The following is a 13,152-nucleotide window of genomic DNA, read 5'->3' on the forward strand; positions in this document are numbered from 1 at the left end:
TGAGTTATTAGATTTAATTGAATACATACTTGCAAAGGTGGGTTTTATCTTTCCATCCTTAATATCTTGCAGATATTTAGGGCAGTTTCATTTCCAGTGGCCCTTCTCATGTTAGTAAAATCACTCTACATCCTTAGGGACAAAAGATGGCTTAACGGAACCAGCTTTGGTCCCACTATAAGAGGAACCATCTTGGGGCTTTCCCTTTTGGTGACTCTTAGAAGGAGCCTTCTTCTTCTTACCCTTTCCTTGCCCAATTGTCAACATAGGGGCCAAATCAGTATGAGTTGATGCCATAGATTTATCCTTTAGGTTGTTCTTAGCAGTCCTCAACAACCCTTGAAGCGTGCTCAAAGTGACCTCTTCTTTGTTCATGTGGTAGGTCATTCTGAACTGGTTGTAGCACGGAGGCAGGGAATGGAGGATGATGTCGATAGCGAATTCCTCATCAAAGTTAACATTTAACTTTAGAAGACGATTAACATACCTCTGCATCTTCTGTAGATGCGAGGTTAGGGATTCTCCACTCCCCATCCTAGCGGTGATCATGTTAGTGGTGATCTCATAGCGCTCTTGCCTCGCGCTTTGGTGGTACCTATCCATTAAATCTTGATGCATCTCGAATGGATACATGTCCTCACAGGACTTTTGGAGTTCTACATGGTAACGACCGCAGATCTGGGCTAGTCAATTTAGAGAGAATAGGGGTCGAAAACAATTTTTCGATCAAGTTGTAGAATATATCTCAAGGGTTCCATACATATAATGAGCGTCGAAATTCGAGTTATAACGAAGAAGTTATGAACCGTCGAAGTTTTGCAACGGAACTGACACGATGCCGGGAAGACGTAAATAGTAAGTTTATGATTGAGCGAATTTTAGAATTAATAATCTAAATTAAAATTGTAGAATATGTTAACCTGTGAGCATCCATAAAAATAACGCCCAAATCTGACTTCGTTTGAGGAAGTTATGATTTTTCGAAGTTTCGGCTTAACGGTATACAACCCGAAGTTCGAATATTAGTTCGAGCGGTTTTTAGCCGACACAACCTAAACGAGAATCGAAGATCTCGTTAATAGTAGCGTAACGCTAAAAAGATGAACGAAAACGGACGTCGGATGAAAAAGTTATGAAATTTTTGACTGACCAATCTTGTCCCGGTCTTTTAATAATATAACTTTTAAAATAAAGTCAAAATTAGCCGACGAAGTCTAAACGAAAGTTGTAGATTACGTTCCCATGTATGCGTGGATATAAATAACGTCGAAAACGGAGCTCGTACGCGAAATTTACGAATTTTTAAAGTTTATAGTCGAATTTGTGAAGCGTGGTGAGGAGGTGGTGATGTGGCAGCATCTGGGACACCCATCGCTGATGAAGAAACAAGCTTCGAATCATGCCACGTAGCCCTCTCCATTACGCCCCGCGTCCGAGGATGGTACGCCGAGCATGCGTTCGTCTTATTCGGGTCCTGTCCGAGTGCGAGCCAGCTGTGCACCGCTGGCAACCCTATCCGAGCTATGCCCAGCGTACCTGAATCCGACGCGCAGCGTAAGTCCAAACCTCGCAGCCTATAAATAGCTGCAACATTTCTCGGATTTTCCAGACCATTCTCCTTCTCTCTCTAAAATACTTTCTCTCTTTAAGGGTTTTAATCCTCCCTAAAGTCTAGTAATAATATATATATATATATATATATATATATATATATATATATATATATATATATATATATATATATATAATTAGTATATGGGTGTTATGTATGTAAAGTTAGATAAATAACGGCTTAAAATAATTTTAATATAAATTAATCAAATCATTTTCCTAATTTTAATGATTTTGTTAATTTGAGCTTGATTGACTACTTCTTTGAGTTTTCAATATTTTTGATGAAACAGCTGTAAAATGATGCTAAAAATATTCTATGCAAATCAAATTATGAGAAATGACACAAATGCTCAACGAATTTTCTAGGACTGGTTCAATTAGTCCCTAAAATATTTTCATTGCTTTATGAGGGAACAAATTCGTTTTTTCCAGGCCGATTACGTCCTTTTGGACAAAATGAAGGGGTCATCCGGTTACCCCTTTGACTTGTTGACCAAATACCCAATACTATTCATCTTCTCCTATTTTAATTTGCTTTCTTCACCTTTTTCCCCTGTCTCCTCTCCAATACTTTATCTTCATCGATAATTTTTCACACTCTCCAATAGCTTTCTCTCTTCCATCACTATACACACAATCTTTTAAAATAAACCATATTCTCATTTCACACACAATTAAAGCAACACTATAATTTGACAATTTGGCTTTATCATCATCGGAAAATGAAGAAGATGTTAACCTGGCAAGAGGTCTACACCATGAAGATAAAAATCATTTTGTAGAAATATAAAGAAAGAAGCATCTTCATCATCTGGACAAATGGAACACATTGTTTGACTTTAAAAGTCCAAATCTAACGAAAACGATTCCAGATTGCAAATCAATTGCAGACAATAACTAATATGATCAATTCTAATTCAGAGATGAAATCACCACTCCTAGTTGCGAAATAAAAGACGAAACGCATTGATTGCGAGATCAACACATGCGAGTTTGTAAACAGAAATTGCGATCGCAATGTGTTGGTTGCAGTAACTCTGAATCCGAATCAAAATTACTTTCGATTCTGAAACCGATTCCTTAACTCTGATTCTGGTGAATGATTTTCGAACAACCTTATTTTGATTACAAATTCAGAATTTGAGCCTTCCGATTTAGATTGAAATTCCATTTTACAAGCTTTACAATTTGGTCGTTGGTGTTCAGGTGTCGGCGCTTATGGCACATAAGATGATGTTGAATCTGATCGAGTTACCGGATCCTTTCAATATCCTCCTTTTATGAAGCATGAAATTTTAGGCATGAAATCATATACAAAGTTTTGATGTGCAACCATTGTTGTCTAATAGAAATTGATATTGAGAAAGTCAAAGTGTGATTTTGACTTTTAAATGGAAAAGAGTTGATGTGGGTACTGAAACCTGCTATAATATTTTAGAGGGATTAAAAAAACAGGTTGCTTCTAACCTTATGCCCCTATAAAGACACGAAATTAGTTTAGGGACATAAAAGGTCAACCCTAGAAAGTTCGTTGGACATTTGTGTCATTTCCCCAGTGAAATTATCATATAACGAAAACCCTTGGTGCATTAGTTCCTCCGTTATGTGTATGTGTACTTGAAAACATTAATGATATTTATGATATTTGATTGTTCCACTTTATAATTATGTGTTAATTACTTTTACCGCATTAATCCTTTATAAAACTATCGGATATGGACAACGTCCTATCTCGTTTTTCTGGGTTGACAACCAAAAAGGCCAATATAATGGCTGCAACCCCACCCCTCCATCGCGTTTTTAGGCGTTGTGTTGTTGCGCGTTTTCGTGGCAAGGGGAGACAACGTCATCAATCGGTCACAATTTAGACCGTTAAGAAACGATCACAAAGTAAAAAAAAAAGTTTAAATCATATATAAATACATAAAAACAACACCAATTTTTACCACTTTCTATTTTTTTTTTCTTTATGTTTCATATAAACCTTCAATATTTCAAAATAAAAAATGGATCTGTTTGAAACATTCAACGCTGATAACCACGACGACGGTATCTTTGTGACTATGACGTTACCAGTATTCAGTATTCTACATGCATGCTACTACAACCAAATCATGCTTCACTACTCACATGATGTGCGACGTTAAACAATGATCATGAAAAAGGGAATAAACATCTACTTAACGATTATTTTGTGGATGATTGTGTCTTCCAACCTAGCGATTTCAAAAGAAGGTTTCGTTTGCGAAAAAATGTGTTTAAACGGATAGATGTCAATGCTTTGGAAAGCAGATATCATTTCTTTCAAGTTTTGCAAATCATAATGTAGCTTTTAGATAAAATAAATACACATTTTTACATATTAAATATATGTGTAGGTATGAATTTTTCCAAATGAGGGAGAATACTAGAGGTAAGCGAGGTTTTACAGGGTGACATAAAATGTGTTGCGGCAATTAAGCTTATGGCTATGGGTGTGTCACTCGATTGTATTGATGATAATATGAGAATGTCTGAGAGAGCTGCACGAGAAAATTTGTATAGATTGTCAAGAGGTGTTGTCGAAACCTTTGGTGACAAATACTTGCACAAACCTTCATTTTATGATATGCAACAACAAATATGTGTATGAACAAAGACTTGGTTTTCTAGATATGCTTGGAAGCATTGATTGCACAAAGTGGAGATGGAGAAATTGTCCTGTGGCGTAGAAAGACCAATACACAAATGTTCATCATGGAGTGCCTTTGTTGGTAGTAGAGGCGGTTGCTTCCCAAGACTTATAGATTTGATATGCTTTTTTCAGGGTTGCACATGCCAACAACGACGTAAACATTCTTGATCAGTCACCATTATTCGAGGATCTTTTGTCAGGAAAGGCACCAGATGCTCCTTTCACAGTGAATAAAAGTGAGTATAACTTTGGGTATTACCTTACAAATGAAATATATCCACCGTATTCTAGGTTTGTGAAGACGTTTCGACACCCGGTAAACTCGAGAGACAATTTTTTCAAGGGAAGACATGAAAAAGCACGTAAGGATGTGGAACGTACTTTTGGAGTTCTAAACTCAAAATGACACATACTTCAACATGTGACACAACCATATGATCTAGAAACTCTAGGAGATGTTATGTATGCATGTATCATAATGCATAACATGTGCAATCTCAACCAGGGACAATGAAGTATTTACATATAGACGTTGATATTCAAGAACAGTGAAAACACAGACAACTTCGAGAAGACTTGAAAAATTATGTATACAATGGAAACGATGATGAATAATTTAGGGAAAAATGTAATTCTTTTTGTCTTTTAATGTTTTTTTATTTTTTAAAATTTTAAATGTTTTTGTAATTTGTTGTATTTTTTTTTTCTAAAATCTTATGTTTAATTTAGGATTTATTAAATCATCATGTTTTATTAATTTTTTTGGTTTTTCATAATTATAAAAAACAAACAAACAAATAAATGATGACATGGAAATTAGATGATATTATAACATGTTACCCATTTCTACACTTGGTATTATATAACACAATATATGACTAGGATGACCTGGTGATAACTTTTGGATGTGATAACATGTTGCCCACACTAGGGATGAGCAAAGGAACCGACCTGAACCGGACCTGCCCCGGGAACCGAAGTCGACCTAAATTAAGAACCGAACCAGACCGCCGGTTCTACCGGTACCCGGTTCCTACCGGTTTTTACCGTATCTTCAATGTTGAAACCGATCATCGAGAAATAACAACATACGGTTCCGGTCTTTGCCGGTTCTACCGGATCTGGTTCCTACCGGTTCTCAATTCCAAAAATTCACAAGAATATCATCTCGGTCCCGGCCTAACCGGTTCCATCGGGTCCAGTTCCAGTTCTAGTTCCGATACCGGTTCCGGCCGGTTCCCAATCCAAATGCTCATCCTTAGCCCATACCCACCAACCTAATTTTAGGTACTAAAAAAAAGAATTGTGTTCATTTTCTTTCAATAAAGTTTTCAATAAAAACCAGTGTTGCAGAAATTGGCCTAATCGGCCGATTAATCGCTAATCGGACCTCCACCGATGAGATTTATTGTTAATCGGTCACTATAATCGGGTTTGGTCAATACAGGTCAAATTCGGAATTATTCGGACCTAATCGGACCTAATCGGACCGAATCGGGTTTGGTCAATGCAGGTCAAAGTCGGACCTAATCGGCCCTAATTGGACCTAATTGCCGATTAATCACTTTTTTTTTGTAGGATTAATATTAGATTTATAATTTTTTAAATAAATTTCTTAATAATTAATGGTCCCGGATTAATCTCCCGATTAATCCCCGCCTAGTCGATTAATCTCTAATCGCTAGTCCACCAATTAGCGGCCGATTAACGATTTTTGCAACCATGATAAAAACTAAATAGTAGTTCCAGAATATTATTTTAAAGATTTGTAACCTGGAATTCTTCGCATAACATTTATTTAACATAAATGACATAATGAAAGGTGTGGAGATTTTGGGAGCCGATATTGAAATTTTCATGGCGCGATTTTTGGATAAAAAACATATTAGTTTTTCCTTATATTAGTTCCTTAATCTTGTTATATTACTCGAGACCCCCATGGATTGTTTGCTCACCAGATAAGAGGCAGGATGATTATTTAGATTATGAATGTTGGTTATTACTCTAGGCCAAAGACTCTCAAATTTGTTTCGTAGTCTCCACCACCATTTAGTAAGTAAAACCATATTTTGGGATTTTAAAGTACCCACCCTTAGACCGCCAACTGAAAGTCCTCAACTTTCGTATTTTTGAAAGACCCAAACTTTCGTATTTCACAATATCATTACTCCAAAACATGCTATTTGCATATTCATAAAAGCAATATTTTACATTGATAAAAAGGGAATTACAAACTATTGGATACAAACCTTCTATTACAAAGTGTTATATATATTACATAACTACCAAGGATATTGTAATTTATACAAACATAAAATGTAGTACAAAAGTACTATTATAAACTATTCTACATCTTTCAATAGTATGTAAATATACTAGTTACTTATCACCTGTAATTGTTAAACATTGATAGGGTAAGCGGTGACGCTTAGTGAGTTCAAAAATATATACAATATAATGTTATGCCATATATATACTTCAATGTGGCAAAAGCAAAGAGGAAAAACAAGATGTATGTGAGATCATGTGACAAGCGTTCATATCAATCAAAGACTTTATTCAAAGATATACTTTTCAATTCTTGATATACATCAATAAAGCTTTGACCCAAATGGCATAGAAGACATGCATTTTTCTGATTAACATATTGTTAGATATCAGGCTTATAGTCCTATCTAACCATTTGTCAATGCCATAGATTAGAAGTCATTCTCTTACGGAGACATGCTCTACATGGCCAGAGGCTACGTACCGGTACTAATGTGAATCTAAGTCCTTTCACTGATCACATGGTCAAAGGTATTACAATTGCTATAAACATAGCGAATAACACGAGAAAATAACTCAGAATAATAACACTGAAAAGCACATAGCACATATAACACATAACATACAATTGTTCCTATATATTGAACTCACCTTAAGTTAACCAGGGGTTAAAATAGAAATTCGGACAACACTTCGGCTTTAAATATGACTTTCTATGTTGAAAACCGGGAGCTTAATTGAAAACCGGGCTCTGCGAAGGTAGGGCTTCAAAACCGAAAAGATAAAATTTATGGGCTTCTCGGGGGTCTTCGGACGTGTTTCGGGTGCTAAAATTGATATCGGGGCTTTCGGGGAAAGTCAAAATGAAGAAAATATGGAAAGAGGGGCTAAAAGTGGCAAATTTCCAAAGTTAGTCGGAAGGTCTCGTAGCCCCCTTTATATAGGGTCGAGGTTCGGAGTCGGTTTGGGAGGCAAGCAAGCAGCGAAGCAGCTCGGTGGCGTCAGCAGCGAGGGGCAGGTGGCGTGAAGGTGAGGCTCGGATGCGAGGGTCGGAACACCTGGCGCGCATGCGAGGCTCGGTCAGTGTGGTCCGGACGCGAAGCTGGTAGGCGAGACGTGTCTCGTTCCTGCTAGACCTCGGCCTCGGAGAATCGGAAAGGAACACGCGCTTGCTTCGGATTTGGCCACGTCTCTGGTGACACACCTGCTTCGTGCGAGGTGACGTGACCGGTACTATTCATGCGAAATTCTTCGGTTTTCGGGCCCCGAACTTCTAAAATCTATAACTTTCTCATACGAGCTCCGTTTTTGACATTCTTTATATGCACGCGTAGCTAAAATTACGCTCTACAACTTTCGTTTAGACTTCGTTGGCTAATTTGAATTTATTTTTAATATTATTTTTTTTAACAGACCGGGACAGGAAAATCCGTTAAAAATTCATAACTTCTTCATCCGACATCCGTTTTCGTCAAAATTTTTACCGTTGTACTACAAATGACGAGACCTTTGATTCTCGTTTAGGATGTATCAGTAAAATATCGCTCGATCTAAAATTTGAGTTTGTAGCTGTCTACTGCTAAGTTGAAACTTCGAAAAATCATAACTTCCTCATACGAAGTCAGATTTTGGCGTTATTTTTATCGAATTTCTCGGTTTAACGAATACTACGACTTTAATTTGGATTACTAAGGCTAAAAAGTAGTTTATTAAAAATTCACTTTTTACGTCATTCGGTGTCGTGTCGGTTTTGTTGCGGATCTTCGGTTGGTCATAACTTCTTCGTTATAACTCGGGTTTTGACGAGGTTTTCGCCTACAAGTTTCTAACGAGATTCTCTACAACATCAAATAATAAAATCTTACTTATTTAAAATTTTATATTTTTGCTAAATTTCACTATTTGGTTTTTAATTGGAATCTCCTAAGACTTCCAATATTTTCTGAGTGATTCTAAACATAGTTTACTTCATTTCTAGTAAAAACCATCTGCTAGAACTCAACACTCAAATTTTACATAATATTTCACAATTTTATTCATTACAAAACACGATTTCAAAATGTGTATGTTACACCAACCTTTTTGTCCGCCACTACTTTTGACCATTCAACCCAATGGATATTGTTTTCCTGATCTGTCCCACCCCATAAGAATCCACGTCTCAAACTTTCGAGAATATCCAACATTCCTTATGGTGCTTTGAATAAAGAAAAATAATATGTAGGCAAGCTCCACAATACTAATTTAATCAGTGTCAAGTGACCCCCGAATGACAACGTAGTTGCTTTCCAGTTTGATAATTTCGATTGAAAATTATCCACAATGGGCTTCCAATTGTTTTTCTAACAACATATTGGCACCCACTGGAAACCCAAGTAAGAAAAGGGAAAATTGCTTTTCGAGTAGCCAATAATTTGTGCCATGTTAAGGAGTTCATGTTGGAAAATTTAGTATAAATATTTATATTTTTACTAACTTTGGACATATATAAATATATACATATGTTGTGTATATAATTATCTCTAAATGGGTTTGTGTTCTCCTTCGTGAAAACTTCAAAACCATATATTATATTTCCAAAATGGAGTATATGTGAATGAGATATCGATACTCAAATGTGGGTATTTGAGAATAAATTTAGCAAAAGAGATGAATGTGGGAATGAGTCCCACATTGGTAGAAAGACCAAAATCAACAAAGGTTTATAAGCTTGAATGCATGAAAGGCTTACAAGCTTGTGTCTATGGTTTTACTATAATTCCTACCCACGCGCAGTGGGGTGCAAATCTTGGATTTCGTAGGCCAAAAACACCGAACTTGTGCATGGGCGTGACCTGCCTGGAAACAGACGACGAATCTGTGTAAGGGAATCAAGTCTAACTTGAGCCTCAGCCACATTGTTTCCCACTAATATTTTCTTAACAGGAAACTTCAAGAGGAAAACGAACTCCTTACACTAACAGTCTTAAACAGATTTGTAACACCGTAAATTTCAAAACAAATTTTCTTTTGAAAACATAAAATTTGCAGTGCATATTTCAAAAAAAACATCATTTATAAAAATCAAAGAACATAGCTCAATGTTTAATTAAATGGTAATCCAGGATCCTCAAAGCATAATTCTTCTCTGGTGTGTACAATCAAGTTGGTGCCGTCCCGCGATCCTGAGGAAAACCTGAAACACATAACACATAACACGGTAAGCACGAAGCTTAGTGAGTTCCCCAAAATACCACACATAGCACATACTAGCCACTCGAGGCTATAACTCTGTGGACCTCCTGGTCCTAACTCTGTGAACCTTCCGGTTCTAACTCTGATATACACACGATATAAATCACATACAAAATAATGAAGTGCGACACATCAAATAAATAACATACAATAACTCTATCACATAACTCTAATTACCACCCAAGGTAAAATATAGTGAGAAGACTCACCTGGCAAGTAGAAAGCAGTTATCCTCACATTTGAATCTCGAACTCGCCACCGCCTAACACATAGGGTAAATATCTCTAATTAACACTCGAAATCTCAACTCTAATTAAACCAACGATTCCTCTCTCTCTCTCTCTCTCTCTCTCTCTAATCGGGAAGTGGGTAAAAGACCATTTTACCCCTCCATGGTCTCTATTACTTATGTTGACCAAAACCCCAAAGTCAATAGAAGTCAACTTAAGTCAACAATCCACATTTGACCTTACTCGTCGAGTGCACCCTTGCGACTCGTCGAGTCCTCCTGTATCATCTGAACTTTAACCGGGTCTCACTCAGCTCGTCGAGTTGACCCCTAACTCGGTGGGTCAACACTAGGTTAAGGCTACTCGGTCAAACCCGCTACGACTCGTCGAGTCATCCCCTGGACTCGGCGAGTTGGTTCTAAAAGATTTCTCATGTAGCCATTTGAGGTCATATCTGAAACCCAAACTCATAGATCTAACCTCCTACTACCCAAATGTCACGTAAAGGTCCGATCTTGTTGTCTATGCATGGCATATTTCGCTCAATATGCCATTTAGACTTCATTAAAGTTTCCTAACTCAAAACCCCATGGTTGCTCAACAAGGGCTTTCTACTTTCTGACTTTCTGGACCTTACAAGGTCTAGATCTATGCTACCAGCTCACAAGAGGGGTTTGATGCATTCAAAACCCTACTAAGAAGAAAATAAAAGCCCTAATCCTCAAAATAAAGATCTACACAATTAGGGAAGAAAAGGGGTCTGAATTGATACCTCCAACTGATGCTCCTAGGTTGTAAATCGCGGATCTACAACCTCCTCTGGCCCCTTTAGCTTGAAACCTCCTTCTTCCTTGCATATCATCCACCAAGAAGATCAAAATGGCTTTCTCTCTTGCTCAAAGCACTCAGTACTCATTTAGGGTTTCTCTTCTGAAAGATAGCCGCAATAGGAGGCCTTAAGTGCCTTTAAATAGGTCTCAAACTTCGGAAATTAGGGTTTCTCTACCCAGCACCTACTCGGCGAGTCATTCCTCAGACTCGTCGAGTCCATTCATTAAACCCGCGAGAAAACCCGACTTGACTCGGCGAGTTTGACCCTCAACTTGTCGAGTCTCTCCTCTAATCACAAAATTAACTTTCATAATAATAACCCTGAAAGTCCGGATGTTACAATTCTCCCCCACTTGAATTAGATTTCACCCTTGAAATCATTTCTCAGCTACACGTAGATTGAAATCACCACCCAAAACGCACCACCGAAAGGATCTCATACTACACCGATATCTTTCTCTATGGACACCGAAAACCACACCGAAACTTCCAAGACCAGAATTTAACTAACTCTTGCATCGCTAAAATACTCCTTTCCAATATTCGGAAACTCCGGTGGCCTAACCCGCTGCCAGACCGCCCACTCGAGTGATCACCATGATATTCGCTCCTTGAATATCAAACCCTGATTATACACTAGCTCTCTGATTCCCATAAGTCCAAATCCAACAATTGGCTATTGCTTGCCCAAACCGATCATGCTAAATCATCCGAATCATGCACCAAGAACGAAAGGGGCACACCTACTAAACTGCTATCAGCAGCCATTCGAAAAGAACCCCTAACACTTTTCTATCAGAACACAAAAGAATAACAATGCCTGTTCAGAAGTGTCCTCAGACATCACACTCATAAGCCTCAACTTCAATTCCCATATCCCTGTTGACACCACACGAGGTCTGACCCCAACCCAACCGTTGAACCTCTATGGTTACCCATAACATGATCCAAAATGTCTCACTAATTCCTTCTCATATCAACTCTCTCTCGGCCTAGTGACACACAAGTCAACAAAGTTCTCTTTACTCCAAACGGACACTATACTCTCAACTAGAATCGTCTCATGTATCCCGTGATATTTCCCGTGCCCACTAACTGACCCTGCTCAGGTCTAAGATATTGGGTGACAATGATAACCCCCCTCTTAGCACGAAATACATCTCTAAATTCGGAACTCGTACCGCCCACCCGACGCATTGGCAGAGCCAAACTCAACTTGAGAGTTTGGTCTGACCTAAAGTTTAGAATTACTCATCCCAACGAAACACTCATCTCATAACTCATGACTCGCAACCTGCACACAAACCACCACTCTAATTCCCTTTGGTTACGACAACCACCACTCAAATCAAAATATAGCGATCCCCAACAATTGGAAACCTCAAACTCGCCCCTATCTCGACCGCCAGGCTCACACAACTCAACCATTAGGGCTACCCAACCATAAACTCTTCTACTTCACTCTGATCAAAGAGTACTTCCTCATAACCACCTCTCGTCGACTAGTGAGTACTACGGCTCCCCGCAGCATCATGACACCCTCTGCCTAGTGAGTGCTACGGCTCCCTGCAGCATCACCACAACCTCCCTCTGACTAGTGAGTGCTACGACTCCCCGCAACATCACAACACCCTCTGACTAGTGAGTATTACGGCTCCCCACAACATCACAACACCCTCCCTCTGACTAGTGAGTACTACGGCTCCCTGCAGTATCACAACACCACCGTCCACTAACTCATGCTTCGTGGACTAACATAGATATATGCCTACACTCATTCAAATCATGCATCCTCATTTCTGATAACAACCTCCATAACCAGGACACCTTTCCATGTTGCAACCTTCATTCCTAAATAATTCCTCTTGATGTCAATACCCGAAGGGCTCCCACTGGAAACATAGATACTCGATACACCACTTGCCAACACAAACCCAAGACTCTAAAATTAATTTGGAACTCAGGGCATCATACTCGGATTCCTCGGATCACCATTACAGAACATCACAATGTCCTGCCTCAACCACTGATCTCCTACTCCCGACATCATACAGATACGACAATGCATTCCCTCTGAATTTCATAACTAATTCTTCATTTTACCCAATGCCCAACCTCAATGTATCCAACCACTCAATTGGAACACGAAGAAATTGCTAACGCTTCAGAACACGTTGATGACCATCCGAAACTTTTTCCTTTACTGCTCAGAACCCATGCAAGAATATGTTGGATTAATGTCTAAGTCCATAACTATAATTGGTAAAACTTGACCCGACCCGGCATGGTCCATTTGGGTTG

This window comes from Lactuca saligna, chromosome 6 (genome assembly GCF_052625555.1).
Source record: "Lactuca saligna cultivar CGN05327 chromosome 6, ASM5262555v1, whole genome shotgun sequence".
Taxonomy (NCBI): Eukaryota; Viridiplantae; Streptophyta; class Magnoliopsida; order Asterales; family Asteraceae; genus Lactuca; species Lactuca saligna.